The 26,441-nt window shown below is 47.0% G+C and overlaps 1 protein-coding gene across 2 annotated transcripts in view; it reads left to right on the forward strand.

The window, feature by feature from the left end:
• Positions 1-26,441, forward strand: part of LOC125379753 — an 80,494-nt gene that overhangs the window by 46,212 nt on the left and 7,841 nt on the right. The gene's annotated exons all lie outside the window — the stretch shown is intronic.

Below are 26,441 nucleotides of genomic sequence, written 5' to 3' on the forward strand. Positions count from 1 at the left end.
TTCTTCGTGTGAAGGAAGGTGTGTCAGTCTAACATGGATGTCTGCTTCGTGTGAAGGACGGTGTGTCAGTCTAACACGGTGGTGTGCTTCGTGTGAAGGAAGGTGTGTCAGTCTAACACTTTGGTGTGCTTCGTGTGAAGGAAGGGGTGTCAGTCTAACACTATGATGTGCTTCGTGTGAAGGAAGGGGTGTCAGTCTAACACTGTGGTGTACTTCGTGGGAAGGAAGGGATGTCAGTCTACCACGGTGGTGTGCTTCGTGTGAAGGAAGGGATGTCACTCTAACACTATGGTGTGCTTCGTGTGAAGGAACGGTGTCAGTCTACCACGGTGGTGTGCTTCGTGTGAAGGAAGGTGTGCCAGTCTAACACTATGCTGTGTTTCGTGTGAAGGAAGGGTGTCAGTCTTACACGGTGGTGTGCTTCGTGTGAAGGAAGGGATGTCAGTCTGACACGGTGGTGTGCTACGTGTGAAGGACGGTGGGTCAGTCTAACACGGTGGTGTTCTTAGTGTGAAGGAAGGTGTGTCAGTCTAACACGGTGGTGTGCTTCGTGTGTAGGGATGTCAGTCTAACTCGGTGGTGTGCTTCATGTGAAGGAAGGGTGTCAGTCTAACACTATGGTGTGCTTCGTGTGAAGGAAGGGTGTCAGTCTATCACGGTGGTGTGCTTCGTGTGAAGGAAGGGGTGTCAGTCTAACACTATGGTGTGTTTCCTGGGAAGGAAGGTGTGTCAGTCTAACACGGTGATGTGCTTCGTCGGAAGGAAGGGTGTCAATCTAACACGGTATTGTGCTTCTTGTGAAGGAAGGGATATCAGTCAAACACGGTATTGTGCTTCGTGTGAAGGAAGGGATGTAAGTCTAACACGGTGGTGTGCTTCGTGTGAAGGAAGGGGTATCAGTCTAACACGGTGGTGTGCTCAGTGTGAAGGAAGGGGTGTCAGTCTAACACGGTGTGTGTTTCGTGGGAAGGAAGGGTGTCAGTCTAACACTATGGTGTGCTTCGTGTGAAGGAAGGGGTGTCAGTCTAACACTATTGTGTGTTTCGTGTGAAGGAAGGTGTGTCAGTCTAACACGGTGGTGTGCTTCGTGGGAAGGAAGGGTGTCAGTCTAACACTATGGTGTGTTTCGTGGGAAGGACGGTGTGTCAGTCTAACACGGTGGTGTGCTTCATGGGAAGGAAGGTGTGTCAGTCTAACACGGTGGTGTGCTTCATGGGAAGGAAGGTGTGTGAGTATAACACGGTGGTGTGCTCAGTGTGAAGGAAGGGTATCAGTCCAACACGGTGGTGTTCTTTGTGTGAAGGAAGGGTGTCAGTTTATCACGGTGGTGTGCTTCGTGGGAAGGAAGGTGTCTCAGTCTAACACTATGGTGTGCTTCGTGTGAAGGAAGGTGTGTAAGTCTAACACTATGGTGTGCTTCGTGTGAAGGAAGGGGTGACAGTCTAACACGGTGGTGTGCTCAGTGTGAAGGAATGGATGTCAGTCTAACACTGTGGTGTGCTTCGTGTGAAGGAAGGGATGTCAATCTAACACGGTGGTGTGCTTCGTGTGAAGGAAGCGATGTCAGTCTAAAACGGTGGTGTGCTTCGTGTGAAGGAAGGGATGTCAATCTAACACTATGGTGTGCTTCGTGTGAAGGAAGGGATGTGAGTCTAAAACGGTGGTGTGCTCAGTTTGAATTAAGGGATGTCAGTCTAACACGGTGGTGTGCTCAGTGTGAAGGAAGGGATGTCAGTCTAACACGGTGGTGTGCTCAGTGTGAAGGAAGGGATGTCAGTCTAACACTATGGTGTTCTTCGTGTGAAGGAAGGGTGTCAGTCTATCACGGTGATGTGCTTCGTGTGAAGGAAGGGGTGTTAGTCTAACACTATGGTGTGCTTCGTGTGAAGGAAGGGGTGTCAATCTAATACTATGGTGTGCTTCGTGTGAAGGAAGGTGTGTCAGTCTAACACTTTGGTGTGCTTCGTGTGAAGGAAGGGGTGTCAGTCTAACACTATGGTGTGCTTCGTGTGAAGGAAGGGGTGTCAGTCTAACACTATGGTGTGCTTCGTGTGAAGGAAGGGGTGTCAGTCTAACACTTTGGTGTGCTTCGTGTGAAGGAAGGGGTGTCAATCTAACACTATGGTGTGCTGAGTGTGAAGGAAGGGATGTCAGTCTAACACGGTGGTGTGCTTCGTGTGAAGGAACGGTGTTAGTCTACCACGGTGGTGTGCTTCGTGTGAAGGAAGGGGTGTCAGTCTAACACTATGGTGTGCTTCGTGTGAAGGAAGGGGTGTCAGTCTAACACTATGGTGTGCTTCGTGTGAAGGAAGGGATGTGAGTCTAAAACGGTGGTGTGCTTCGTGTGAAGGAAGGGATGTCAGTCTAACACTATGGTGTGCTTCGTGTGAAGGAAGGGATGTCAGTCTACCACGGTGGTGTGCTTCGTGTGAAGGAAGGTGTGTCAGTCTATCACGGTGGTGTGCTTCGTGTGAAGGAAGGTGGGTCAGTCTAACACGGTGGTGTTCTTAGTGTGAAGGAAGGTGTGTCAGTCTAACACGGTGGTGTGCTTCGTGTGTAGGGATGTCAGTCTAACTCGGTGGTGTGCTTCATGTGAAGGAAGGGTGTCAGTCTAACACTATGGTGTGCTTCGTGTGAAGGAAGGGTGTCAGTCTATCACGGTGGTGTGCTTCGTGTGAAGGAAGGGGTGTCAGTCTAACACTATGGTGTGTTTCCTGGGAAGGAAGGTGTGTCAGTCTAACACGGTGATGTGCTTCGTCGGAAGGAAGGGTGTCAATCTAACACGGTATTGTGCTTCTTGTGAAGGAAGGGATATCAGTCAAACACGGTATTGTGCTTCGTGTGAAGGAAGGGATGTAAGTCTAACACGGTGGTGTGCTTCGTGTGAAGGAAGGGGTATCAGTCTAACACGGTGGTGTGCTCAGTGTGAAGGAAGGTGTGTCAGTCTAACACGGTGTGTGTTTCGTGTGAAGGAAGGTGTGTCAGTCTAACACGATGGTGTGCTTCGTAGGAAGGAAGGGTGTCAGTCTAACACTATGGTGTGCTTCGTGTGAAGGAAGGGGTGTCAGTCTAACACTATGGTGTGTTTCGTGTGAAGGAAGGTGTGTCAGTCTAACACGGTGGTGTGCTTCGTGGGAAGGAAGGGTGTCAGTCTAACACTATGGTGTGTTTCGTGGGAAGGACGGTGTGTCAGTCTAACACGGTGGTGTGCTTCGTGGGATGGACGGTGTGTCAGTCTAACACGGTAGTGTGCTTCGTGGGAAGGAAGGGTGTCAGTCTAACACGGTGGTGTGTTTCGTGTGAAGGAAGGTGTGTTAGTCTAACACTATGGTGTGTTCTTCGTGGGAAGGAAGGGTGTCAGTCTAACATTGTCGTGTGTTTCGTGTGAAGGGGTGTCAGTCTAACACGTTCGTGTGTTTGGTGTGGAGGGGTGCCAGTCTAACACTGTCGTGTGTTTCGTGTAAAGAGGTGTCAGTGTAACACTGACGTGTGTTTCGTGTGAAGGGGTGTCAGTCTAACACGTTCGTGTGTTTCGTGTGAAGGGGTGTCAATCTAACACTGTCGTGTGTTTGGTATGAAGGGGTGTCAGTCTAAGAGTATCGTGTCTTTCGTGTGAAGATGTGCAAGTCTAACACTGTCGTCTGTTTCGTGTGAAAGGGTGTCAGTCGAACACTGTCTTTTGTTTCGTGTGATGAGGTGTCAGTCTAACAATGTCGTGTGTTTCGTGTGAAGGGGTGCCCGTCTAACACTGTCGTGTGTTTCGTGTGAAGGGGTGTCAGTTTAACACTGTCGTGTGTTTCGTGTGATGGGGTGTTAGTCTAACACTGTCGTGTGTTTCGTGTGAAGGGGTTCCAGTTTAACACTGTCGTGTGTTTCGTTTGAAGGGGTGTCAGTCTAACATTGTCGGGTGTTTCGTGTGAAGGGGTTCCAGTTTAACACTGTCGTGTATTTCGTGTGAAGGGGTGTCAGTCTAACAATGTCGTGTGTTTCGTGTAAACGAGTGTCAGTCTAAGACTGGCGTATGTTTCGTGTGAAGGGGTGTCAGTCTAACAAAGTCGTGTGTTTCGGTAAAGGAGTGTCTGTCTAACACTGTCGTGTGTTTCGTGTGAAGGGGTGTCAGTCTAACATTGTCGTGTGTTTCGTGTGTAGGGGTGTCAGTTTAACACTGTCGTGTGTTTCGTGTGATGGGGTGTTAGTCTAACACTGTCGTGTGTTTCGTGTGAAGGGGTTCCAGTTTAACACTGTCGTGTGTTTCGTTTGAAGGGGTGTCAGTCTAACATTGTCGGGTGTTTCGTGTGAAGGGGTTCCAGTTTAACACTGTCGTGTATTTCGTGTGAAGGGGTGTCAGTCTAACAATGTCGTGTGTTTCGTGTAAACGAGTGTCAGTCTAAGACTGGCGTATGTTTCGTGTGAAGGGGTGTCAGTCTAACAAAGTCGTGTGTTTCGGTAAAGGAGTGTCTGTCTAACACTGTCGTGTGTTTCGTGTGAAGGGGTGTCAGTCTAACATTGTCGTGTGTTTCGTGTGTAGGGGTGTCAGTCTAACACTGTCGTGTGTTTCGTGTGAAGGGGTGTCAGTCTAACACGGTCGTGTGTTTCGTGTGAAGGAGTGTCAGTCTAACACTGTCTTTTGTTTCGTGTGATGAGGTGTCAGTCTAACAATGTCATGTGTTTTGTGTGAAGGGGTGTCAGTCTAACAATGTCGTGTGTTTCGTGTGAAGGGGTGCCCGTCTAACACTGTCGTGTGTTTCGTGTACAGAGGTGTCAGTCTAAGAATGTTTTTTATTTCGTGTTAAGAGGTGTCAGTCTAACAATGTCGTGTGTTTCGTGTGAAGGGGTGTCAGTCTAACAAAGTCGTGTGTTTCGGTAAAGGAGTGTCAGTCTAACACTGTCGTGTGTTTCGTGTGAAGGGGTGTCAGTCTAACACTGTCGTGTGTTTCGTGTGAAGGGGTGTCAGTCTAACAAAGTCGTGTGTTTCGTGTAAAGGAGTGTCTGTCTAACACTGTCTTGTGTTTCGTGTGAAGGGGTGCCAGTCTAACACTGTCGTGTGTTTCGTGTGAAGGGGTGTCAGTCTAAGATTGTCGTGTGTTTCGTGTGAAGGGGTGTCAGTCGAACAATGTCATGTTTTTCGTGCGATGGGGTGTCAGTCTAACAATGCCGTGATTTTCGTGTGAAGGGGTGTCAGTCTAACACTGTCGTATGTTTCGTGTGAATGGGTGCAAGTCTAACATTGTCGTGTGTTTCGTGTGAAGGGGTTCCAGTCTAACACTGTCGTGTGTTTCGTGTGAATGGGTGCAAGTCTAACATTGTCGTGTGTTTCGTGTGAAGGGGTGTCAGTCGAACAATGTCATGTGTTTCGTGTGATGGGGTGTCAGTCTAACATTGTCGTGTGTTTCGTGTGAAGGGGTGTCAGTCGAACAATGTCATGTGTTTCGTGTGAAGGGGTGTCAGTCTAACATTGTCGTATGTTTCGTGTGAATTGGTGTTAGTCTAACACTGTCGTGTGTTTCGTGTGTAGGGGTGTCAGTCTAACAATGTCGTGTGTTTCGTGTGGAAGGGTGCCAGTCGAACAATGTCGTTTGTTTCGTGTGATGAGGTGTCAGTCTAACAATGTCATATGTTTGGTGTGAAGGGGTGTCATTCTAACAATGTCGTGTGTTTCGTGTGAAGGGGTGCCAGTCTAACACTGTCGTGTGTTTCGTGTGAAGGGGTGTCAGTTTAACACTGTCGTGTGTTTCGTGTGATGGGGTGTCAGTCTAACACTGTCGTGTGTTTCGTGTGAAGGGGATCCAGTCTAACAATGTCGTGTGTTTCGTGTAAAGGGGTGACAGTTTATCACTGTCGTTTGTTTCGTGTGAAGAGGTGTCAGTCTAAGAATGTTTTTTATTTCGTGCGAAGTGGTTCCAGTTTAACACTGTCGTGTGTTTCGTGTGAAGGGGTGTCAGTCAAACACTGTCGTGTGTTTCGTGTAAAGGGGTGTCAGTCTAACATTGTCGTATGTTTCGTGTGAATTGGTGTTAGTCTAACATTGTCGTGTGTTTCGTGTGTAGGGGTGCCAGTCGAACAATGTCGTTTGTTTCGTGTGATGAGGTGTCAGTCTAACAATGTCATATGTTTGGTGTGAAGGGGTGTCAGTCTAACAATATCGTGTGTTTCGTGTGAAGGGGTGCCAGTCTAACACTGTCGTGTGTTTCGTGTGAAGGGGTGTCAGTTTAACACCGTCGTGTGTTTCGTGTGATGGGGTGTCAGTCTAACACTGTCGTGTGTTTCGTGTGAAGGGGATCCAGTCTAACAATGTCGTGTGTTTCGTGTAAAGGGGTGACAGTTTATCACTGTCGTTTGTTTCGTGTGAAGAGGTGTCAGTCTAAGAATGTTTTTTATTTCGTGCGAAGTGGTTCCAGTTTAACACTGTCGTGTGTTTCGTGTGAAGGGGTGTCAGTCAAACACTGTCGTGTGTTTCGTGTAAAGGGGTGTCAGTCTAACATTGTCGTATGTTTCGTGTGAATTGGTGTAAGTCTAACATTGTCGTGTGTTTCGTGTGTAGGGGTGCCAGTCGAACAATGTCGTTTGTTTCGTGTGATGAGGTGTCAGTCTAACAATGTCATATGTTTGGTGTGAAGGGGTGTCAGTCTAACAATATCGTGTGTTTCGTGTGAAGGGGTGCCAGTCTAACACTGTCGTGTGTTTCGTGTGAAGGGGTGTCAGTTTAACACTGTCGTGTGTTTCGTGTGATGGGGTGTCAGTCTAACACTGTCGTGTGTTTCGTGTGAAGGGGATCCAGTCTAACAATGTCGTGTGTTTCGTGTAAAGGGGTGACAGTTTATCACTGTCGTTTGTTTCGTGTGAAGAGGTGTCAGTCTAAGAATGTTTTTTATTTCGTGTGAAGTGGTTCCAGTTTAACACTGTCGTGTGTTTCGTGTGAATGGGTGTCAGTCTAACATTGTCGTGTGTTTCGTGTAAAGGGGTGTCAGTCTAACATTGTCGTGTGTTTCGTGTGTAGGGGTGTCAGTCTAACACTGTCGTGTGTTTCGTGTGATGGGGTGTCAGTCTAACACTGTCGTGTGTTTCGGTAAAGGAGTGTCAGTCTAACACTGTCGTGTGTTTCGTGTGAAGGGGTGTCAGTCTAACATTGTCGTGTGTTTCGTGTGAAGGGGTTCCAGTTTAACACGGTCGTGTGTTTCGTTTGAAGGGGTGTCAGTCTAACATTGTCGTGTGTTTCGTGTGAAGGGGTTCCAGTCTAACACTGTCGTGTGTTTCGTGTGAAGGAGTGTCAGTCTAACACTGTCTTTTGTTTCGTTTGAAGGGGTGTCAGTCTAACATTGTCGTGTGTTTCGTTTGAAGGGGTGTCAGTCTAACATTGTCGTGTGTTTCGTGTGAAGGGGTTCCAGTTTAACAATGTCGTGTGTTTCGTTTGAAGGGGTGTCAGGCTAACATTGTCGTGTGTTTCGTGTAAAGGGGTGTCAGTCGAACAATGTCATATGTTTCGTGTGATGGGGTGTCAGTCTAACACTGTCGTATGTTTCGTGTGAATGGGTGCAAGTCTAACATTGTCGTGTGTTTCGTGTGAAGGGGTGGCAGTCGAACAATGTCATATGTTTCGTGTGATGGGGTGTCAGTCTAACATTGTCGTGTGTTTCGTGTGAAGGGGTGTCAGTCGAACAATGTCATCTGTTTCGTGTGATGGGGTGTCAGTCTAACACTGTCGTGTGTTTCGTCTGAAGGGGTGTCAGTCTAACACTGTCGTGTGTTTCGTGTGAAGGGGTGTCAGTTTAACACTGTCGTGTGTTTCGTGTGATGGGGTGTTAGTCTAACACTGTCGTGTGTTTCGTGTGAAGGGGTTCCAGTTTAACAATGTCGTGTGTTTCGTTTGAAGGGGTGTCAGTCTAACATTGTCGTGTGTTTCGTGTGAAGGGGTTCCAGTTTAACACTGTCGTGTGTTTCGTGTGAAGGGGTGTCAGTCTAACAATGTCGTGTGTTTCGTGTAAACGAGTGTCAGTCTAAGACTGGCGTATGTTTCGTGTGAAGGGGTGTCAGTCTAACAAAGTCGTGTGTTTCGGTAAAGGAGTGTCAGTCTAACACTGTCGTGTGTTTCGTGTGAAGGGGTGTCAGTCTAACATTGTCGTGTGTTTCGTGTGTAGGGGTGTCAGTCTAACACTGTCGTGTGTTTCGTGTGAAGGGGTGTCAGTCTAACACGGTCGTGTGTTTCGTGTGAAGGAGTGTCAGTCTAACACTGTCTTTTGTTTCGTGTGATGAGGTGTCAGTCTAACAATGTCATGTGTTTTGTGTGAAGGGGTGTCAGTCTAACAATGTCGTGTGTTTCGTGTGAAGGGGTGCCCGTCTAACACTGTCGTGTGTTTCGTGTACAGAGGTGTCAGTCTAAGAATGTTTTTTATTTCGTGTTAAGAGGTGTCAGTCTAACAATGTCGTGTGTTTCGTGTGAAGGGGTGTCAGTCTAACAAAGTCGTGTGTTTCGGTAAAGGAGTGTCAGTCTAACACTGTCGTGTGTTTCGTGTGAAGGGGTGTCAGTCTAACACTGTCGTGTGTTTCGTGTGAAGGGGTGTCAGTCTAACAAAGTCGTGTGTTTCGTGTAAAGGAGTGTCTGTCTAACACTGTCTTGTGTTTCGTGTGAAGGGGTGCCAGTCTAACACTGTCGTGTGTTTCGTGTGAAGGGGTGTCAGTCTAAGATTGTCGTGTGTTTCGTGTGAAGGGGTGTCAGTCGAACAATGTCATGTTTTTCGTGCGATGGGGTGTCAGTCTAACAATGCCGTGATTTTCGTGTGAAGGGGTGTCAGTCTAACACTGTCGTATGTTTCGTGTGAATGGGTGCAAGTCTAACATTGTCGTGTGTTTCGTGTGAAGGGGTTCCAGTCTAACACTGTCGTGTGTTTCGTGTGAATGGGTGCAAGTCTAACATTGTCGTGTGTTTCGTGTGAAGGGGTGTCAGTCGAACAATGTCATCTGTTTCGTGTGATGGGGTGTCAGTCTAACATTGTCGTGTGTTTCGTGTGAAGGGGTGTCAGTCGAACAATGTCATGTGTTTCGTGTGAAGGGGTGTCAGTCTAACATTGTCGTATGTTTCGTGTGAATTGGTGTTAGTCTAACACTGTCGTGTGTTTCGTGTGTAGGGGTGTCAGTCTAACAATGTCGTGTGTTTCGTGTGGAAGGGTGCCAGTCGAACAATGTCGTTTGTTTCGTGTGATGAGGTGTCAGTCTAACAATGTCATATGTTTGGTGTGAAGGGGTGTCAGTCTAACAATGTCGTGTGTTTCGTGTGAAGGGGTGCCAGTCTAACACTGTCGTGTGTTTCGTGTGAAGGGGTGTCAGTTTAACAATGTCGTGTGTTTCGTGTGATGGGGTGTCAGTCTAACACTGTCATGTGTTTCGTGTGAAGGGGATCCAGTCTAACAATGTCGTGTGTTTCGTGTAAAGGGGTGACAGTTTATCACTGTCGTTTGTTTCGTGTGAAGAGGTGTCAGTCTAAGAATGTTTTTTATTTCGTGCGAAGTGGTTCCAGTTTAACACTGTCGTGTGTTTCGTGTGAAGGGGTGTCAGGCAAACACTGTCGTGTGTTTCGTGTAAAGGGGTGTCAGTCTAACATTGTCGTATGTTTCGTGTGAATTGGTGTTAGTCTAACATTGTCGTGTGTTTCGTGTGTAGGGGTGCCAGTCGAACAATGTCGTTTGTTTCGTGTGATGAGGTGTCAGTCTAACAATGTCATATGTTTGGTGTGAAGGGGTGTCAGTCTAACAATATCGTGTGTTTCGTGTGAAGGGGTGCCAGTCTAACACTGTCGTGTGTTTCGTGTGAAGGGGTGTCAGTTTAACACTGTCGTGTGTTTCGTGTGATGGGGTGTCAGTCTAACACTGTCGTGTGTTTCGTGTGAAGGGGATCCAGTCTAACAATGTCGTGTGTTTCGTGTAAAGGGGTGACAGTTTATCACTGTCGTTTGTTTCGTGTGAAGAGGTGTCAGTCTAAGAATGTTTTTTATTTCGTGTGAAGTGGTTCCAGTTTAACACTGTCGTGTGTTTCGTGTGAATGGGTGTCAGTCTAACATTGTCGTGTGTTTCGTGTAAAGGGGTGTCAGTCTAACATTGTCGTGTGTTTCGTGTGATGGGGTGTCAGTCTAACACTGTCGTGTGTTTCGTGTGATGGGGTGTCAGTCTAACACTGTCGTGTGTTTCGGGAGGGAGTGTCAGTCTAACACTGTCGTGTGTTTCGTGTGAAGGGGTGTCAGTCTAACATTATCGTGTGTTTCGTGTGAAGGGGTTCCAGTTTAACACGGTCGTGTGTTTCGTTTGAAGGGGTGTCAGTCTAACATTGTCGTGTGTTTCGTGTGAAGGGGTTCCAGTCTAACACTGTCGTGTGTTTCGTGTGAAGGGGTTCCAGTTTAACAATGTCGTGTGTTTCGTTTGAAGGGGTGTCAGGCTAACATTGTCGTGTGTTTCGTGTAAAGGGGTGTCAGTCGAACAATGTCATGTGTTTCGTGTGATGGGGTGTCAGTCTAACACTGTCGTATGTTTCGTGTGAATGGGTGCAAGTCTAACATTGTCGTGTGTTTCGTGTGAAGGGGTGTCAGTCGAACAATGTCATATGTTTCGTGTGATGGGGTGTCAGTCTAACATTGTCGTGTGTTTCGTGTGAAGGGGTGTCAGTCGAACAATGTCATGTGTTTCGTGTGATGGGGTGTCAGTCTAACACTGTCGTGTGTTTCGTGTGAAGGGGTGTCAGTCTAACACTGTCGTGTGTTTCGTGTGAAGGGGTGTCAGTCTAACATTGTCGTGTGTTTCGTGTGAAGGGGTGTCAGTCGAACAATGTCATGTGTTTCGTGTGATGGGGTGTCAGTCTAACATTGTCGTGTGTCTCGTGTGAAGGGGTGCCAGTCGAACAATGTCTTGTGTTTCGTGTGATGGGGTGTCAGTCTAACAATGTCGTGTGTTTCGTGTGAAGGGGTGCCAGTTTAACACTGTCGTTTGTTTCGTGTACAGAGTTGTCAGTCTAAGAATGTTTTTTATTTCGTGTTAAGAGGTGTCAGTCTAACAATGTCGTGTGTTTCGTGTGAAGGGGTGTCAGTCTAACAAAGTCGTGTGTTTCGGTAAAGGAGTGTCAGTCTAACACTGTCGTGTGTTTCGTGTGAAGGGGTGTCAGTCTAACATTGTCATGTGTTTCGTGTGTAGGGGTGTCAGTCTAACACTGTCGTGTGTTTCGTGTGAAGGGGTGTCAGTCTAACACGGTCGTGTGTTTCGTGTGAAGGAGTGTCAGTCTAACACTGTCTTTTGTTTCGTGTGAAGAGGTGTCAGTCTAACATTTTCATGTGTTTCGTGTGAAGTGGTTCCAGTTTAACACTGTCGTGTGTTTCGTTTGAAGGGGTGTCAGTCTAACATTGTCGTGTGTTTCGTGTAAAGGGGTGTCAGTCTAACATTGTCGTGTGTTTCGTGTGATGGGGTGTCAGTCGAACACTGTCGTTTGTTTCGTGTGAAGGGGTGTCAGTCTAACAAAGTCGTGTGTTTCGGTAAAGGAGTGTCAGTCTAACACTGTCGTGTGTTTCGTGTGAAGGGGTATCAGTCTAACACGGTCGTGTGTTTCGTGTGAAGGAGTGTCAGTCTAACACTGTCTTTTGTTTCGTGTGATGAGGTGTCAGTCTAACAATGTCATGTGTTTGGTGTGAAGGGGTGTCAGTCTAACAATGTCGTGTGTTTCGTGTGAAGGGGTGCCAGTCTAACACTGTCGTGTGTTTCGTGTGAAGGGGTGTCAGTTTAACACTGTCGTGTGTTTCGTGTGAAGGGGTGTCAGTCTAACACTGTCTTTTGTTTCGTTTGAAGGGGTGTCAGTCTAACATTGTCGTGTGTTTCGTTTGAAGGGGTGTCAGTCTAACATTGTCGTGTGTTTCGTGTGAAGGGGTTCCAGTTTAACAATGTCGTGTGTTTCGTTTGAAGGGGTGTCAGGCTAACATTGTCGTGTGTTTCGTGTAAAGGGGTGTCAGTCGAACAATGTCATGTGTTTCGTGTGATGGGGTGTCAGTCTAACACTGTCGTATGTTTCGTGTGAATGGGTGCAAGTCTAACATTGTCGTGTGTTTCGTGTGAAGGGGTGTCAGTCGAACAATGTCATATGTTTCGTGTGATGGGGTGTCAGTCTAACATTGTCGTGTGTCTCGTGTGAAGGGGTGTCAGTCGAACAATGTCATGTGTTTCGTGTGATGGGGTGTCAGTCTAACACTGTCGTGTGTTTCGTGTGAAGGGGTGTCAGTCTAACACTGTCGTGTGTTTCGTGTGAAGGGGTGTCAGTCTAACATTGTCGTGTGTTTCGTGTGAAGGGGTGTCCGTCGAACAATGTCATGTGTTTCGTGTGATGGGGTGTCAGTCTAACAATGTCGTGTGTTTCGTGTGAAGGGGTGCCAGTTTAACACTGTCGTTTGTTTCGTGTACAGAGGTGTCAGTCTAAGAATGTTTTTTATTTCGTGTTAAGAGGTGTCAGTCTAACAATGTCGTGTGTTTCGTGTGAAGGGGTGTCAGTCTAACAAAGTCGTGTGTTTCGGTAAAGGAGTGTCAGTCTAACACTGTCGTGTGTTTCGTGTGAAGGGGTGTCAGTCTAACATTGTCGTGTGTTTCGTGTGTAGGGGTGTCAGTCTAACACTGTCGTGTGTTTCGTGTGAAGGGGTGTCAGTCTAACACGGTCGTGTGTTTCGTGTGAAGGAGTGTCAGTCTAACACTGTCTTTTGTTTCGTGTGAAGAGGTGTCAGTCTAACATTTTCATGTGTTTCGTGTGAAGTGGTTCCAGTTTAACACTGTCGTGTGTTTCGTTTGAAGGGGTGTCAGTCTAACATTGTCGTGTGTTTCGTGTAAAGGGGTGTCAGTCTAACACTGTCTTTTGTTTCGTTTGAAGGGGTGTCAGTCTAACATTGTCGTGTGTTTCGTTTGAAGGGGTGTCAGTCTAACATTGTCGTGTGTTTCGTGTGAAGGGGTTCCAGTTTAACAATGTCGTGTGTTTCGTTTGAAGGGGTGTCAGGCTAACATTGTCGTGTGTTTCGTGTAAAGGGGTGTCAGTCGAACAATGTCATGTGTTTCGTGTGATGGGGTGTCAGTCTAACACTGTCGTATGTTTCGTGTGAATGGGTGCAAGTCTAACATTGTCGTGTGTTTCGTGTGAAGGGGTGTCAGTCGAACAATGTCATATGTTTCGTGTGAAGGGGTGTCAGTCTAACATTGTCGTGTGTTTCGTGTGAAGGGGTGTCAGTCGAACAATGTCATGTGTTTCGTGTGATGGGGTGTCAGTCTAACACTGTCGTGTGTTTCGTGTGAAGGGGTGTCAGTCTAACACTGTCGTTTGTTTCGTGTGAAGGGGTGTCAGTCTAACATTGTCGTGTGTTTCGTGTGAAGGGGTGTCCGTCGAACAATGTCATGTGTTTCGTGTGATGGGGTGTCAGTCTAACATTGTCGTGTGTCTCGTGTGAAGGGGTGCCAGTCGAACAATGTCATGTGTTTCGTGTGATGGGGTGTCAGTCTAACAATGTCGTGTGTTTCGTGTGAAGGGGTGCCATTCTAACACTGTAGTGTGATTCGTGTGAAGGGGATCCAGTCTAACAATGTCGTGTGTTTCGTGTGAAGGGGTGCCAGTTTAACACTGTCGTTTGTTTCGTGTACAGAGGTGTCAGTCTAAGAATGTTTTTTATTTCGTGTTAAGAGGTGTCAGTCTAACAATGTCGTGTGTTTCGTGTGAAGGGGTGTCAGTCTAACAAAGTCGTGTGTTTCGGTAAAGGAGTGTCAGTCTAACACTGTCGTGTGTTTCGTGTGAAGGGGTGTCAGTCTAACATTGTCGTGTGTTTCGTGTGTAGGGGTGTCAGTCTAACACTGTCGTGTGTTTCGTGTGAAGGGGTGTCAGTTTAACACTGTCGTGTGTTTCGTGTGAAGGGGTGTCAGTCTAACACTGTCTTTTGTTTCGTTTGAAGGGGTGTCAGTCTAACATTGTCGTGTGTTTCGTTTGAAGGGGTGTCAGTCTAACATTGTCGTGTGTTTCGTGTGAAGGGGTTCCAGTTTAACAATGTCGTGTGTTTCGTTTGAAGGGGTGTCAGGCTAACATTGTCGTGTGTTTCGTGTAAAGGGGTGTCAGTCGAACAATGTCATGTGTTTCGTGTGATGGGGTGTCAGTCTAACACTGTCGTATGTTTCGTGTGAATGGGTGCAAGTCTAACATTGTCGTGTGTTTCGTGTGAAGGGGTGTCAGTCGAACAATGTCATATGTTTCGTGTGATGGGGTGTCAGTCTAACATTGTCGTGTGTCTCGTGTGAAGGGGTGTCAGTCGAACAATGTCATGTGTTTCGTGTGATGGGGTGTCAGTCTAACACTGTCGTGTGTTTCGTGTGAAGGGGTGTCAGTCTAACACTGTCGTGTGTTTCGTGTGAAGGGGTGTCAGTCTAACATTGTCGTGTGTTTCGTGTGAAGGGGTGTCCGTCGAACAATGTCATGTGTTTCGTGTGATGGGGTGTCAGTCTAACAATGTCGTGTGTTTCGTGTGAAGGGGTGCCAGTTTAACACTGTCGTTTGTTTCGTGTACAGAGGTGTCAGTCTAAGAATGTTTTTTATTTCGTGTGAAGGGGTGTCAGTCTAACAATGTCGTGTGTTTCGTGTGAAGGGGTGTCAGTCTAACAAAGTCGTGTGTTTCGGTAAAGGAGTGTCAGTCTAACACTGTCGTGTGTTTCGTGTGAAGGGGTGTCAGTCTAACATTGTCGTGTGTTTCGTGTGTAGGGGTGTCAGTCTAACACTGTCGTGTGTTTCGTGTGAAGGGGTGTCAGTCTAACACGGTCGTGTGTTTCGTGTGAAGGAGTGTCAGTCTAACACTGTCTTTTGTTTCGTGTGAAGAGGTGTCAGTCTAACATTTTCATGTGTTTCGTGTGAAGTGGTTCCAGTTTAACACTGTCGTGTGTTTCGTTTGAAGGGGTGTCAGTCTAACATTGTCGTGTGTTTCGTGTAAAGGGGTGTCAGTCTAACACTGTCTTTTGTTTCGTTTGAAGGGGTGTCAGTCTAACATTGTCGTGTGTTTCGTTTGAAGGGGTGTCAGTCTAACATTGTCGTGTGTTTCGTGTGAAGGGGTTCCAGTTTAACAATGTCGTGTGTTTCGTTTGAAGGGGTGTCAGTCTAACATTGTCGTGTGTTTCGTTTGAAGGGGTGTCAGTCGAACAATGTCATGTGTTTCGTGTGATGGGGTGTCAGTCTAACACTGTCGTATGTTTCGTGTGAATGGGTGCAAGTCTAACATTGTCGTGTGTTTCGTGTGAAGGGGTGTCAGTCGAACAATGTCATATGTTTCGTGTGATGGGGTGTCAGTCTAACATTGTCGTGTGTTTCGTGTGAAGGGGTGTCAGTCGAACAATGTCATGTGTTTCGTGTGATGGGGTGTCAGTCTAACACTGTCGTGTGTTTCGTGTGAAGGGGTGTCAGTCTAACACTGTCGTTTGTTTCGTGTGAAGGGGTGTCAGTCTAACATTGTCGTGTGTTTCGTGTGAAGGGGTGTCCGTCGAACAATGTCATGTGTTTCGTGTGATGGGGTGTCAGTCTAACATTGTCGTGTGTCTCGTGTGAAGGGGTGCCAGTCGAACAATGTCATGTGTTTCGTGTGATGGGGTGTCAGTCTAACAATGTCGTGTGTTTCGTGTGAAGGGGTGCCATTCTAACACTGTAGTGTGATTCGTGTGAAGGGGATCCAGTCTAACAATGTCGTGTGTTTCCTGTGAAGGGGTGCCAGTTTAACACTGTCGTTTGTTTCGTGTACAGAGGTGTCAGTCTAAGAATGTTTTTTATTTCGTGTTAAGAGGTGTCAGTCTAACAATGTCGTGTGTTTCGTGTGAAGGGGTGTCAGTCTAACAAAGTCGTGTGTTTCGGTAAAGGAGTGTCAGTCTAACACTGTCTTTTGTTTCGTGTGAAGAGGTGTCAGTCTAACATTTTCATGTGTTTCGTGTGAAGTGGTTCCAGTTTAACACTGTCGTGTGTTTCGTTTGAAGGGGTGTCAGTCTAACATTGTCGTGTGTTTCGTGTAAAGGGGTGTCAGTCTAACATTGTTGTGTGTTTCGTGTGAAGGGGTGTCAGTCTAACACTGTCGTGTGTTTCGTGTGAAGGGGTGTCAGTCTAACAATGTCGTGTGTTTCGGTAAAAGAGTGTCAGTCTAACACTGTCGTGTGTTTCGTGTGAAGGGGTGTCAGTCTAACACGGTCGTGTGTTTCGTGTGAAGGAGTATCAGTCTAACACTGTCTTTTGTTTCGTGTGATGAGGTGTCAGTCTAACAATGTCATGTGTTTGGTGTGAAGGGGTGTCAGTCTAACAATGTCGTGTGTTTCGTGTGAAGGGGTGCAAGTCTAACACTGTCGTGTGTTTCGTGTGAAGGGGTGTCAGTTTAACACTGTCGTGTGTTTCGTGTGCTGGGGTGTCAGTCTAACACTGTCGTGTGTTTCGTGTGAAGGGGATCCAGTCTAACAATGTCGTGTGTTTCGTGTAAAGGGGTGACAGTTTATCACTGTCGTTTGTTTCGTGTGAAGAGGTGTCAGTCTAAGAATGTTTTTTATTTCGTGTGAAGAGGTGTCAGTCTAACACTGTCGTGTGTTTCGTGTGAATGGGTGCCAGTCTAACAATGTCGTTTGTCTCGTGTGAAGGGGTGTCAGTCTAACACTGTCGTGTGTTTCGTGTGAAGGGGTTTCAGTCCTACATTGTCGTGATTTTCGTGTGAAGGGGTGCCAGTCTAACATTGTCGTACGTTTCGTGTGAATGGGTGCTTGTCTAACAATGTCGTGTGTTTCGTGTGAAAGGGTGCCAGTCCAACACGGTCGTGTGTTTCGTGTGAAGGGGTGTCAGTCTAACAATGTCGTGTTTTTCGTGTGAAGGGGTGCCAGTCTAACAATGTCGTGTGTTTCGTGTGAAGGGGAGCCCGACTAACACTGTCGTGTGTTTCGTGTGAAGGGGCTCCAGTCTAACACGGTCGTGTGTTTCGTGTGAAGGAGTATCAGTCTAACACTGTCTTTTGTTTCGTTTGATGAGGTGTCAGTCTAACAATGTCATGTGTTTGGTGTGAAGGGGTGTCAGTCTAACAATGTCGTGTGTTTCGTGTGAAGGGGTGCCCGTCTAACACTGTCGTGTGTTTCGTGTGAAGGGGTGTCAGTTTAACACTGTCGTGTGTTTCGTGTGCTGGGGTGTCAGTTTAAAACTGTCGTGTGTTTCGTGTGAAGGGGTTCCAGTTTAACACTGTCGTGTGTTTCGTTTGAAGGGGTGTCAGTCTAACATTGTCGTGTGTTTCGTGTAAAGGGGTGTCAGTCTAACATTGTCGTGTGTTTCGTGTGAAGGGGTATCATTCTAACACTGTCGTGTGTTTCGTGTGAAGGGTGTCAGTCTAACAATGTCGTGTGTTTCGTGTAAACGAGTGTCAGTCTAAGACTGGCGTATGTTTCGTGTGAAGGGGTGTCAGTCTAACACTGTCGTGTGTTTGGTGTGAAGGGGTTCCAGTCTAACACGGTCGTGTGTTTCGTGTGAAGGGATGTCAGTCTAACATTGTCGTGTGTTTCGTGTGAAGGGGTGTCAGTCTAACACTGTCGTGTGTTTCGTGTGAAGGGGTGTCAGTCTAACATTGTCGTATGTTTCGTGTGAATTGGTGTTAGTCTAACACTGTCGTGTGTTTCGTGTGTAGGGGTGTCAGTCTAAGAATGTCGTGTGTTTCGTGTGGAAGGGTGCCAGTCGAACAATGTCGTTTGTTTCGTGTGATGAGGTGTCAGTCTAATAATGTCATATGTTTGGTGTGAAGGGGTGTCAGTCTAACAATGTCGTGTGTTTCGTGTGAAGGGGTGCAAGTCTAACACTGTCGTGTGTTTCGTGTGAAGGGGTGTCAGTTTAACACTGTCGTGTGTTTCGTGTGCTGGGGTGTCAGTCTAACACTGTCGTGTGTTTCGTGTGAAGGGGATCCAGTCTAACAATGTCGTGTGTTTCGTGTAAAGGGGTGACAGTTTATCATTGTCGTTTGTTTCGTGTGAAGAGGTGTCAGTCTAAGAATGTTTTTTATTTCGTGTGAAGAGGTGTCAGTCTAACACTGTCGTGTGTTTCGTGTGAATGGGTGCCAGTCTAACAATGTCGTTTGTCTCGTGTGAAGGGGTGTCAGTCTAACACTGTCGTGTGTTTCGTGTGAAGGGGTTTCAGTCCTACATTGTCGTGATTTTCGTGTGAAGGGGTGCCAGTCTAACATTGTCGTACGTTTCGTGTAAATGGGTGCTTGTCTAACAATGTCGTGTGTTTCGTGTGAAAGGGTGCCAGTCCAACACGGTCGTGTGTTTCGTGTGAAGGGGTGTCAGTCTAACAATGTCGTGTTTTTCGTGTGAAGGGGTGCCAGTCTAACAATGTCGTGTGTTTCGTGTGAAGGGGTGCCCGACTAACACTGTCGTGTGTTTCGTGTGAAGAAGTGCCAGTCTAACAATGTCGTGTGTTTCGTGTAAAGGAGTGTCAGTCTAACATATCGTGGGTTTCGTGTGAAGGGGCTCCAGTCTAACACGGTCGTGTGTTTCGTGTGAAGGGGTGTCATTCTAACATTGTCGTGTGTTTCGTGTGAAGGGGTGTCAGTCTAACATTGTCGTGTGTTTCGTGTGAAAGGGTATCAGTCTAACAATGTCGTGTGTTTCGTGTGAAGGGGTTTCAGTCAAACATTGTCGTGTGTTTGGTGTGAAGGGGTTCCAGTTTAACACGGTCTTTTGTTTCGTGTGAAGGGGTGTCAGTCTAACATTGTCGTGTGTTTCGTGTGAAGGGGTTCCAGTCTAACAAAGTCGTGTCTTTCGTGTGAAGGAGTGTAAGTCTAACACTGTCGTGTGTTTCGTGTGAAGAGGTGCCAGTCTAAAAATGTCGTGTTTTTCGTGTGAAGGGGTGTCAGTCTAACACTGTCGTGTGTTTCGTGTGAAGGGGTGTCAGTCTAACATTGTCGTGTGTTTCGTGTGAAGGGGTGTCATTCTAACACTGTCGTGTGTTTCGTGTGAAGAGGTGCCAGTTTAACACGGTCGTGTGTTTCGTTTGAAGGGGTGTCAGTCTAACATTGTCGTGTGTTTGGTGTGAAGGGGTTCCAGTCTAACACGGTCGTGTGTTTTGTGTGAAGGAGTGTCAGTCTAACAGTGTCTTTTGTTTCGTTTGAAGGGGTATCAGTCTAACACCGTCGTGTGTTTCATGTGAAGGGGTGTCAGTCTAACATTGTCGTCTGTTTCGTGTGAAGGGGTTTCAATCTTACATTTTCGTGTGTTTCGTGTGAAGGGGTTCCAGTTTAACACTGTCGTGTGTTTCGTTTGAAGGGGTGTCAGTCTAACATTATCGTGTGTTTCGTGTGGAAGGGTGCAAGTCGAACAATGTCGTTTGTTTCGTGTGATGAGGTGTCAGTCTAACAATGTCATGTGTTTGGTGTGAAGGGGTGTCAGTCTAACAATGTCGTGTGTTTCGTGTGAATGGGTGCCAGTCTAACAATGTCGTTTGTCTCGTGTGAATGGGTGTCAGTCTAACACTGTCGTGTGTTTCGTGTGAAGGAGTTTCAGTCTTACATTGTCGTGTGTTTCGTGTGGAGGGGTGTCAGTCTAACATCGTCGTGTGTTTCGTGTGAAGGGGTATCAGTCTAACACTGTCGTGTGTTTCGTGCGAAGATGTGCCAATCTAACAATTTCGTCTGTTTCGTGTGAAGGGGTTTCAGTCTCACAATGTCGTGTGTATCGTGTGAAGGGGTGTCAGTCTAACAATGTCGTTTGTCTCGTGTGAATAGGTGTCAGTCTAACACTGACGTGTGTTTCGTGTGAAGGGGTTTCAGTCTTACATTGTCGTGTGTTTCGTGTGAAGGGGTGCCAGTCTAACATTGTCGTGTGTTTCGTGTGAAGGGGTGCTTGTCTAACAATGTCGTGTGTTTCGTGTGAAAGGGTGCCAGTCCAACACGGTCGTGTGTTTCGTGTGAAGGGGTGTCAGTGTAACAATGTCGTGTGTTTCGTGTGAAGGGGTGCCAGTCTAACAATGTTGTGTGTTTCGTGTGAAGGGGTGCCCGTCTAACACTGTCGTGTGTTTCGTGTGAAGAGGTGCCAGTCTAACAATGTCGTGTGTTTCGTGTAAAGGAGTGTCAGTCTAACATATCGTGTGTTTCGTGTGAAGGGGTGTCAATCTAACATTGTCCTGTGTTTCGTGTGAAGGGGGGTCAGTCTAACACTGTCGTGTGTTTCTTGTGAATGGGTGCCAGTCTAACAATGTCGTTTGTCTCGTGTGAATAGGTGTCAGTCTAACACTGTCGTGTGTTTCGTGTGAAGGGGTTTCAGTCTTACATTGTCGTGTGTTTCGTGTGAAGGGGTGCCAGTCTAACATTGTCGTGTGTTTCGTGTGAAGGGGTGCTTGTCTAACAATGTCGTGTGTTTCGTGTGAAAGGGTGCCAGTCCAACACGGTCGTGTATTTCGTGTGAAGGGGTGTTAGTCTAACAATGTCGTGTGTTTCGTGTGAAGGGGTGCCAGTCTAACAATGTCGTGTGTTTCGTGTGAAGGGGTGCCCGTCTAACACTGTCGTGTGTTTCGTGTGAAGAGTTGCCAGTCTAACAAGGTCGTGTGTTTCGTGTAAAGGAGTGTTAGTCTAACATATCGTGTGTTTCGTGTGAAGGGGTGTCAGTCTAACATTGTCGTGTGTTTCGTGTGAAGGGGTTCCAGTCTAACACGGTCGTGTGTTTCGTGTGAAGTGGTGTCATTCTAACATTGTCGTGTGTTTCGTGTGAAGGGGTTCCAGTCTAACACTGTCGTGTGTTTCGTGTGAAGGGGTTTCAGTCTTACATTGTCGTGTGTTTCGTGTGAAGGGGTGCCAGTCTAACATTGTCGTGTGTTTCGTGTGAAGGGGTGCTTGTCTAACAAAGTCGTGTGTTTCGTGTGAAAGGGTGCCAGTCCAAAACGGTCTTGTATTTCGTGTGAAGGGGTGTCAGTGTAACAATGTCGTTTGTTTCGTGTGAAGGGGTGCCAGTCTAACAATGTCGTGTGTTTCGTGTGAATGGGGTGCCCGTCTAACACTGTCGTGTGTTTCGTGTGAAGAGGTGCCAGTCTAACATTGTCGTGTGTTTCGTGTAAAGGAGTGTCAGTCTAACATATCGTGTGTTTCGTGTGAAGGGGTGTCAGTCTAACAATGTCGTGTGTTTCGTGTGAAGGGGTGCCCGTCTAACACTGTCGTGTGTTTCGTGTGAAGGGGTGTCAGTTTAACACTGTCGTGTGTTTCGTGTGATGGGGTGCCAGTTTAAAACTGTCGTGTGTTTCGTGTGAAGGGGTTCCAGTTTAACACTGTCGTGTGTTTCGTTTGAAGGGGTGTCAGTCTAACATTGTCGTGTGTTTCGTGTAAAGGGGTGTGAGTCTAACATTGTCGTGTGTTTCGTGTGAAGGGGTATCATTCTAACACTGTCGTGTGTTTCGTGTGAAGGGGTGTCAGTCTAACAATGTCGTGTGTTTCGTGTAAACGAGTGTCAGTCTAAGACTGGCGTATGTTTCGTGTGAAGGGGTGTCAGTCTAACAATGTCGTGTGTTTGGTGTGAAGGGGTTCCAGTCTAACACGGTCGTGTGTTTCGTGTGAAGGGATGTCAGTCTAACATTGTCGTGCGTTTCGTGTGAAGGGGTGTCAGTCAAACACTGTCGTGTGTTTCGTGTGAAGGGGTGTCAGTCTAACATTGTCGTATGTTTCGTGTGAATTGGTGTTAGTCTAACACTGTCGTGTGTTTCGTGTGTAGGGGTGTCAGTCTAAGAATGTCGTGTGTTTCGTGTGGAAGGGTGCCAGTCGAACAATGTCGTTTGTTTCGTGTGATGAGGTGTCAGTCTAATAATGTCATATGTTTGTTGTGAAGGGGTGTCAGTCTAACAATGTCGTGTGTTTCGTGTGAAGGGGTGCAAGTCTAACACTGTCGTGTGTTTCGTGTGAAGGGGTGTCAGTTTAACACTGTCGTGTGTTTCGTGTGCTGGGGTGTCAGTCTAACACTGTCGTGTGTTTCGTGTGAAGGGGATCCAGTCTAACAATGTCGTGTGTTTCGTGTAAAGGGGTGACAGTTTATCACTGTCGTTTGTTTCGTGTGAAGAGGTGTCAGTCTAAGAATGTTTTTTATTTCGTGTGAAGAGGTGTCAGTCTAACACTGTCGTGTGTTTCGTGTGAATGGGTGCCAGTCTAACAATGTCGTTTGTCTCGTGTGAAGGGGTGTCAGTCTAACACTGTCGTCTGTTTCGTGTGAAGGGGTTTCAGTCCTACATTGTCGTGATTTTCGTGTGAAGGGTTGCCAGTCTAACATTGTCGTACGTTTCGTGTGAATGGGTGCTTGTCTAACAATGTCGTGTGTTTCGTGTGAAAGGGTGCCAGTCTAACACGGTCGTGTTTTTCGTGTGAAGGGGTGTCAGTCGAACAATGTCGTTTGTTTCGTGTGATGAGGTGTCAGTCTAATAATGTCATATGTTTGTTGTGAAGGGGTGTCAGTCTAACAATGTCGTGTGTTTCGTGTGAAGGGGTGCAAGTCTAACACTGTCGTGTGTTTCGTGTGAAGGGGTGTCAGTTTAACACTGTCGTGTGTTTCGTGTGCTGGGGTGTCAGTCTAACACTGTCGTGTGTTTCGTGTGAAGGGGATCCAGTCTAACAATGTCGTGTGTTTCGTGTAAAGGGGTGACAGTTTATCACTGTCGTTTGTTTCGTGTGAAGAGGTGTCAGTCTAAGAATGTTTTTTATTTCGTGTGAAGAGGTGTCAGTCTAACACTGTCGTGTGTTTCGTGTGAATGGGTGCCAGTCTAACAATGTCGTTTGTCTCGTGTGAAGGGGTGTCAGTCTAACACTGTCGTCTGTTTCGTGTGAAGGGGTTTCAGTCCTACATTGTCGTGATTTTCGTGTGAAGGGGTGCCAGTCTAACATTGTCGTACGTTTCGTGTGAATGGGTGCTTGTCTAACAATGTCGTGTGTTTCGTGTGAAAGGGTGCCAGTCCAACACGGTCGTGTGTTTCGTGTGAAGGGGTGTCAGTCTAACAATGTCGTGTTTTTCGTGTGAAGGGGTGCCAGTCTAACAATGTCGTGTGTTTCGTGTGAAGGGGTGCCCGACTAACACTGTCGTGTGTTTCGTGTGAAGAAGTGCCAGTCTAATAATGTCGTGTGTTTCGTGTAAAGGAGTGTCAGTCTAACATATCGTGGGTTTCGTGTGAAGGGGCTCCAGTCTAACACGGTCGTGTGTTTCGTGTGAAGGGGTGTCATTCTAACATTGTCGTGTGTTTCGTGTGAAGGGGTGTCAGTCTAACATTGTCGTGTGTTTCGTGTGAAGGGGTGTCAGTCTTACATTGTCGTGTGTTTCGTGTGAAGGGGTTCCAGTCTAACACGGTCGTGTGTTTCGTGTGAAGTGGTGTCATTCTAACATTGTCGTGTGTTTCGTGTGAAGGGGTTCCAGTCTAACACTGTCGTGTGTTTCGTGTGAAGGGGTTTCAGTCTTACATTGTCGTGTGTTTCGTGTGAAGGGGTGCCAGTCTAACATTGTCGTGTGTTTCGTGTGAAGGGGTGCTTGTCTAACAATGTCGTGTGTTTCGTGTGAAAGGGTGCCAGTCCAACACGGTCGTGTGTTTCGTGTGAAGGGGTGTCAGTCTAACATTGTCGTGTGTTTCGTGTGAAGGGGTTCCAGTCTAACAATGTCGTTTGTCTCGTGTGAATAGGTGTCAGTCTAACACTGTCGTGTGTTTCGTGTGAAGGGGTGTCAGTCTAACATTGTCGTGTGTTTCGTGTGAAGGGGTTCCAGTCAAACAATGTCGTTTGTCTCGTGTGAATAGGTGTCAGTCTAACACTGTCGTGTGTTTCGTGTGAAGGGGTTTCAGTCTTACATTGTCGTGTGTTTCGTGTGAAGGGGTGCCAGTCTAACATTGTCGTGTGTTTCGTGTGAAGGGGTGCTTGTCTAACAAAGTCGTGTGTTTCGTGTGAAAGGGTGCCAGTCCAAAACGGTCTTGTATTTCGTGTGAAGGGGTGTCAGTGTAACAATGTCGTTTGTTTCGTGTGAAGGGGTGCCAGTCTAACAATGTCGTGTGTTTCGTGTGAATGGGGTGCAAGCCTAACACTGTCGTGTGTTTCGTGTGAAGAGGTGCCAGTCTAACATCGTCGTGTGTTTCGTGTAAAGGAGTGTCAGTCTAACATATCGTGTGTTTCGTGTGAAGGGGTGTCAGTCTAACAATGTCGTGTGTTTCGTGTGAAGGGGTGCCCGTCTAACACTGTCGTGTGTTTCGTGTGAAGGGGTGTCAGTTTAACACTGTCGTGTGTTTCGTGTGATGGGGTGTCAGTTTAAAACTGTCGTGTGTTTCGTGTGAAGGGGTTCCAGTTTAACACTGTCGTGTGTTTCGTTTGAAGGGGTGTCAGTCTAACATTGTCGTGTGTTTCGTGTAAAGGGGTGTCAGTCTAACATTGTCGTGTGTTTCGTGTGAAGGGGTATCATTCGAACACTGTCGTGTGTTTCGTGTGAAGGGGTGTCAGTCTAACAATGTCGTGTGTTTCGTGTAAACGAGTGTCAGTCTAAGACTGGCGTATGTTTCGTGTGAAGGGGTTCCAGTTTAACACGGTCGTGTGTTTCGTGTGAAGGGGTTTCAGTCTAACATTGTCGTGTGTTTCGTGTGAAGGGGTGTCAGTCAAACACTGTCGTGTGTTTCGTGTGAAGGGGTGTCAGTCTAACATTGTCGTATGTTTCGTGTGAATTGGTGTTAGTCTAACACTGTCGTGTGTTTCGTGTGTAGGGGTGTCAGTCTAAGAATGTCGTGTGTTTCGTGTGGAAGGGTGCCAGTCGAACAATGTCGTTTGTTTCGTGTGATGAGGTGTCAGTCTAATAATGTCATATGTTTTTTGTGAAGGGGTGTCAGTCTAACAATGTCGTGTGTTTCGTGTGAAGGGGTGCAAGTCTAACACTGTCGTGTGTTTCGTGTGAAGGGGTGTCAGTTTAACACTGTCGTGTGTTTCGTGTGCTGGGGTGTCAGTCTAACACTGTCGTGTGTTTCGTGTGAAGGGGATCCAGTCTAACAATGTCGTGTGTTTCGTGTAAAGGGGTGACAGTTTATCACTGTCGTTTGTTTCGTGTGAAGAGGTGTCAGTCTAAGAATGTTTTTTATTTCGTGTGAAGAGGTGTCAGTCTAACACTGTCGTGTGTTTCGTGTGAATGGGTGCCAGTCTAACAATGTCGTTTGTTTCGTGTGAAGGGGTGTCAGTCTAACACTGTCGTGTGTTTCGTGTGAAGGGGTTTCAGTCCTACATTGTCGTGATTTTCGTGTGAAGGGGTGCCAGTCTAACATTGTCGTACGTTTCGTGTGAATGGGTGCTTGTCTAACAATGTCGTGTGTTTCGTGTGAAAGGGTGCCAGTCCAACACGGTCGTGTGTTTCGTGTGAAGGGGTGTCAGTCTAACAATGTCGTGTTTTTCGTGTGAAGGGGTGCCAGTCTAACAATGTCGTGTGTTTCGTGTGAAGGGGTGCCCGACTAACACTGTCGTGTGTTTCGTGTGAAGAAGTGCCAGTCTAACAATGTCGTGTGTTTCGTGTAAAGGAGTGTCAGTCTAACATATCGTGGGTTTCGTGTGAAGGGGCTCCAGTCTAACACGGTCGTGTGTTTCGTGTGAAGGGGTGTCATTCTAACATTGTCGTGTGTTTCGTGTGAAGGGGTGTCAGTCTAACACTGTCGTGTGTTTCGTGTGAAGGGGTGTCAGTCTTACATTGTCGTGTGTTTCGTGTGAAAGGGTATCAGTCTAACAATGTCGTGTGTTTCGTGTGAAGGGGTTTCAGTCAAACATTGTCGTGTGTTTGGTGTGAAGGGGTTCCAGTTTAACACGGTCTTATGTTTCGTGTGAAGGGGTGTCAGTCTAACATTGTCGTGTGTTTCGTGTGAAGGGGTTCCAGTCTAACAAAGTCGTGTCTTTCGTGTGAAGGAGTGTAAGTCTAACACTGTCGTGTGTTTCGTGTGAAGAGGTGCCAGTCTAAAAATGTCGTGTTTTTCGTGTGAAGGGGTGTCAGTCTAACACTGTCGTGTGTTTCGTGTGAAGGGGTGTCAGTCTAACATTGTCCTGTGTTTCGTGTGAAGGGGTGTCATTCTAACACTGTCGTGTGTTTCGTGTGAAGAGGTGCCAGTTTAACACGGTCGTGTGTTTCGTTTGAAGGGGTGTCAGTCTAACATTGTCGTGTGTTTGGTGTGAAGGGGTTCCAGTCTAACACGGTCGTGTGTTTTGTGTGAAGGAGTGTCAGTCTAACAGTGTCTTTTGTTTCGTTTGAAGGGGTATCAGTCTAACACCGTCGTGTGTTTCATGTGAAGGGGTGTCAGTCTAACATTGTCGTCTGTTTCGTGTGAAGGGGTTTCAATCTTACATTTTCGTGTGTTTCGTGTGAAGGGGTTCCAGTTTAACACTGTCGTGTGTTTCGTTTGAAGGGGTGTCAGTCTAACATTGTCATGTGTTTCGTGTGGAAGGGTGC

Source organism: Haliotis rufescens, unplaced genomic scaffold (genome assembly GCF_023055435.1).
Source record: "Haliotis rufescens isolate VD_foot unplaced genomic scaffold, xgHalRufe1.0.p SCAF_145, whole genome shotgun sequence".
In the NCBI taxonomy this organism is placed as follows: domain Eukaryota; kingdom Metazoa; phylum Mollusca; class Gastropoda; order Lepetellida; family Haliotidae; genus Haliotis; species Haliotis rufescens.